Raw genomic sequence first — 6,000 nt, forward strand, 5'->3', positions numbered from 1 at the left:
ACACAAACACAAAGCAGAACAGCAACCATGACAAGGCAGCAGTGAATTTAGATCTTACTTAAAAACAAGTGGAGGTTATTTCTGTACAGTAGCATTCCGATAAATTGAGTAATTAATAAATGTTTTAAAACACATTTTCCCTTTTTTCCTCCTCTTTTSACCCAAACAGGCAAAGATCAAATCCTCCTGTGCACAGAGGTGCTGAAACCCATCCTTTCYGTAGCACCACTGGAGTGCTGTTAACTCCAGTGGAAATTGGCCATCCAAATCTTGTAGTTTTGAGAAACTCAGTGAACTGTTAAAACAAAGTGGGAACAAAAGGCACAAAGAATGCATGTGGATTCTTATTCTGTTTGTATCTCTAGATTCAGTCATGCTTTAAAGTAGAGCCAGATCTCAAAAAACATCGGCATGAACTTAGACATGGAAGGAATGGCTTAAAAACGTGGCTCTCATGGCTAAAATATTTGAAATGGGCAGCAGTGAGTGACTGGCAGGATTTAGTAAAGTCTGCTCCCAGGGGCTGCCAAGACCCCTGCCAGCAGACACAGCCATAATTCAGTTTGGATCAGTGAAGGAATACACAGGTGTCAAAATATCTGAATGCTTAAGGGACTACTSCAAATATTTTTAAGCAAAGTGACATAAATAATACTGAGCTGCTCCCTACCTTGACTGATACACCTGCAAATCTGGTGCAATTCCCCTGATTTCACCATTGTACCAGAAAAGCASAGTGTGTCTCTGGAACCTTTAACAAATTATGGATCAGATTTCTGAAACAAAGCACTGCAAAATTCACATATTCAATAAAGCAACTTTCAGTAATGCGACTCCTCAATTTCCTGCTCTCTCTCACCTCTGTGAAATTCCTTTGCATACCCTTACATCTTGCCAGACAGCAAAAGGAGGCTTCCCTCACTGCTTGTGGCAGGGCATGTTCAGAGTCTGTGTTAGTGGAGAGCTGGAAAAGGGCTGCTTCCCTCCTTCCCCAGAACAGTCAGCATCCTCCTTTCYCACCAGCCTGAATCTGGCCAAGCATTCCAAGATAATTTCCAAACCTGGCTGTCCTTCAAGCCGTCTTGGTACAGGTTGCCAGTAAAATTGCGATGGCCAGCTCCTTCTGGGTAAGCAATCTTCCTAATGAAAACAGGTCTGAAGCAATTACCAAAAATAGTGCTTTGCATATAAGCARCCCRGTTAAATACCTTGATGGAATCTAGTAAATTTTAAGCACAATTTTTTAGGGAGTGACAGGATCTTTGATAAGTGTTAGGAAATATTAGTGTTCTGTGACTGCAAGCTCGATTTGCTAATAAAGACAATACCTTACCCCAGAGGCTTTTTCCAGCTGCAGCCCCTGGAGCACAAACGTTGAGCATGTATCACACAGAACTGTCAGCTACTACTGGAGCCAGAAAATTGTTGTTTCAAATGTTACAGTACAGGAAAATCGCCTCTCTGCACTTGCTGCCAAAAAAATGACAGCTTAATTTATGCCATGCTGAAGCTACATTACAGAGCCATTCAGCCTGGCAGTTAAGTACACTCCACGCTCACATCTTTCCCCTGTGCAAGTGCACTGGGGAGAAATACACAGGGACTGTAATAAGGACAATTGGCTGCAGTGTTTTCCATGTCACTGGAACTAAATACAGGTGAAACAGTATCAGCAATAAAATACATCACCTGAACCTCGTATGCAAAGGACCGCTCGGTGTGTGGATTCGCAGATAATCAGGAAGAATGTGGGACAGAATTGCTATGCATGAAGTGGATTATAGAGAGGTTTGCTTGTGTCAGACCTCCGGGTTTTATGTTGAAGGGAGGTGCTGAGGTATTACCCATGCCTTTGAAAATTATGTCAGTATCCTTGGTTCAGACCTTCAAAACTTGGCAATGTTTACACTTTCTGAAATTAAAAATCTGACAGTATTAAAGCACAGCCTAGTGTCGATGTTTGTCATCGTGGTTTTCAGAAGTTATTAAAGATGCATTATTTAAAATGAACCATCAACTAAACAAATCCCATAAAATTATCATCCTAAATGAATCCCAAGATTGCTATGTAGTTTTTTAAGGCCAAAGCTTAATTTTGTTTGACATTGAAACAATGATCATCCATGTAATAGAATGAAAGGAAATTATCATGTCTGTTTTTCTAGTTAGTTTATTCATATTAATCACATGGTAATTATGTCCAGAAAGATTGATTCTTAAACAATCTTGCAAATGAAGAATTGTAATTCATTTCATAAACTCATCAAGCTCAAAACCAGTTGATCTTGATGTCAGTTAATTTATTTCCCYTCTCCTTCCTTTTCTACTCAATGTTTGTACCAATACTGCTATGTACAATATTAATGCTTACCTTTAGAAGGCTTTTGCTAATAGCTAACCCACTAACCCATTCACAGCAGACTGGCTTCACAGCTGTTTTCTGAGGTGGAGGGCAGTAAAACAAAAGGCTTCATGAAATGAATCAAATGYTCTGACTGAGATTTTTAAAGCATAAATGGTCTTCTAATCTACCCATTCTTGTTTATGCTGTGAAAGCCATCCCCACTGAGTAAGGATGTATATAAAACCACTATGGATAGTTTGAAAAACATGTTTCTTTTTAACTTGGAAATTCCAGGTACAACTAAACAAGTTCAGAATTTATCATAATGTCAAAAATTGTTGGGCTTAGAACTGGCATKGTTTCTTTGGGAGATCTTGTGCCTCGTATGGGCTTGTGTCCATGCTTTTTTTAGTCTGAATGAAACATTTCCCATTCCTATTTTCACAGAGTTTACAATTCGAGTGAACCTRAAATCAGGCAAAAAAAGAAAAAATCTCAGTTGAAATGAGTGCAGTGAGTCTGTTGAACTAGAAACAGTCAGAAATTTTCAGTCTTTATGCTAAACATTAAATCTTGTTCACACAGAATCAAATGCTGGATAGCCTTTCATCCAGATAAGATGAAGTCTGCCATTTAGTAAGGCAAATCAAAATGAAAATAAAGTAATTCCATAATTTTACTTAAATTTCAACAGCAATTTAGTACATTAATACTAAAATATGTCTTAGTCTCCTCTTGAAACCTCTCATGAATTTCTAAATGCAAACCTTTTTAAACTTCTGTCATGTAAAACWCTATTCACTCCAAACTGGGCATATAGCAAGGTTTTATCTTACAGCACTTGTGCTTTTTTTTCTTTCTCTCTCTCTGTGTAAAGCCCATTAACCGAGTGACTATATTATTTGTGCCTGTTCACAGACTGACACTATCAAATCCATAATCTCTTAACACATACGGGGCATTTCACATGAGGCATTTTCTGAGTGATTAGGAATGCTGTAAATTATCCATTTTCATTTCACAAGAAATAGGTTCCTGTATTACAAAGSTCTGTGCCAATCCTATTCTTTGGAGAAAGAAACATGACATTCTGTTTCTTAGGAGCCATAACTCATTGCTAGTTCTCCCACATAAACAACAGGCTCGTCTTTAGCATGTGTATCTCTGCTTATACGGACGTGTACAAATTGTCTATACTTCAGCTGTGTCAGGATTTAGGATATTATTATTGTACATGAAATAGGGGAGGCAATGCACTACTTGGAGAATGGGTTTCGCACTCATCAATGATTAACTACCAGTTAATCAGACACTGAATTTGTTTCCTTGTGAAATTAACCAACAAAGACATAGGAAGGTGCAGAGATGTCCCAGGTTTCCACCAYGTAGCCCTAGCAATTTAGTCTATTAGCAAGAATACAAATAAGACAGCTATATTTTACAACTTTACTCCTGAGGAAACAGAAGTACACTGATGCTGCACCCAAAGTCAACGTGAAACTCGTATTTTTGTAGTATTAGCTAAACATCCATGGTTTGGGTAAAGGATTAGAACTCTGAGAATCCACTTCATTCYAGGAACTCCCTGAAATCATTAGATGCTTGGTCATCAGTAAGAGTCAAYAGATGAAATTTAGTGTTTTGAGAGTGTTTTGGGCCTTCAAATTTCTAATTAATTAATTCTAAATGTATTCCAACACAGTACTATTTGGAGTGAGGTTTCCCAGACTGTTTTTCTCTGTGCTAARATGCCTCAAACCATGTTTCTGTAACAGAAACCTTGATGCATGTGAATGGCTCTCTTTCTTGTACAAATTGTTATTAATATTGTTGCTSTTGCTGTTTGTTTWMTCATCTCATTGCTRTTTCCAGTAARTTATTTTTACTTCAACCTGTGATTTTTACCTTTTGGGCCTCCAATTCTCTTCAATCCACTACAGGGGGAAGAGGAGGGGAAATGAGGGATCGAGAGAGTGGCAATGTGGTTTGGAGAGTCTCAGTGGGAACGTGAAATTGTGRAGTACCATTCCTAAATCACAACAATGGGGAAAGCCATATTTGGCTTTTTTTTTTGCCTTGGGGTAGACTAATCCTGATAATAACGTATGAAGGGTTAGGATTCCATGACAAAGGAAATCAAAGGCTGTACACACCATCACATTTGTGTGTCGACAGTCTCAAGCTGACTTTTTGAATCTGGAGACATCACCTGAGTATYGCCTCTTTGCACAAACCATCTTTCAATTGGAGCAGAAAATAGCATAAGARAAATCCTGTTTTGATTTTCCCTTTTTATTAGGAATTTCAGCCTTTCCTGCACTTCTCAAACTCATCTAACTCATTAAGGTTTATCATAAGGAAAACAAGGTACCTGCAGATGTTTCTTCTTTCAAGAATATAAATCAGAGCCAATATCTCTAATATACAAACAAACAAAAAAAAAAAAAGAAGAAAGATGGAAACTGTGAAAGTCCTTGAGTTTTCATGCAAATGAGTGAATTAATGGCAAAATGGAAGAAATGCATCTCCACAAGCTCACTCAGAAAATGTGCATTGAGAGAAATAGAGTGTGCAGCTATCATTATGKCATCTATTGTTTTTTGTATTACCATGTAATTCTTCAAATACTTCAACTAATTTCAATTTTACTTTTTTTTTTTTTTTTAGAAAATAACTTTTCTAGAAAGGCTATATGAAAATTTCAGTTCTAGTAAAACTAAATATTCCTTTTCTGATCCCAAAAAGGTCCTAAACCACTTAAAATTGTTCATAAATGGACAAATAATCATGTTCTAATAACATAGTCATAATATGCCCTAATAAAAAAAAGAGTGAATACTGTAATAATTAAAAACTGTAGTAGTGTGTCCATGTATTATTAGTCTTATTGTCTTGTATTTACAATCTTAGAGTCGTAGAATGTTTTGGGTTGGAAGGAACATCCAAAGATCATCTGGTTCCAACTCCCCTGCCATGTRCAGGAACACTTTGCACTTGATCAGGTTGCTCACAGCCCCATTCAACCTGGCCTTGAATACTTCCAGAAGTGAGGAATTCACAGCCTCTCTCAGCAATATTTCCAGTTGCCTCTAAATAAGGAATTTCTTCTTTGCATCTAATGTGAATTTACCATTTTTCAGTTTGAAACCATTGCCTCTTGTCCTCTCACAATCTGCCCATATAAAAAGTCCCTCTTCCTCCATTTTATAAAAGTCCCTTTAAGGTAGGGGAAAGTGCTATAAGGTCTCCTCAGAGCTCTTCTCCAGGCTGAGCAACCCCAGCTGTCTCAGTCCTTCCTCATAAGAAAGGGGCTCCAGCCCACAGATCACCTTTGTGCCCTAACATTCATCAACAGTAGCAGGTCAGTGTGAACACGTCAACCAACAATACACCCAGTTCCTAAAATTCAACTTGTGTCAATTTTTCATCTTTAGGGTTATGAAATTAATGGACCAATGGGGCTGATTATGGTCACTCAGGTGACTGTTTACTTGGTCAGGCATAAGTTTTCAGATGACCTGGGCAGCAGACTACTTTTCTTTGGCTCCAAACACAAACTGGGTAGATCTAACTGAGATCAAATTTGTCCCTTAAAGCCCATGGAACAGGTAGACAGACACCCTTCTCTGTGCAAGTGACACCTGTATTGTAGACAA

The sequence above is a fragment of the Malurus melanocephalus genome, unplaced genomic scaffold (assembly GCF_030028575.1).
Source record: "Malurus melanocephalus ecotype Western Australia unplaced genomic scaffold, MMel_1.1 scaffold_29, whole genome shotgun sequence".
NCBI lineage: Eukaryota > Metazoa > Chordata > Aves > Passeriformes > Maluridae > Malurus > Malurus melanocephalus.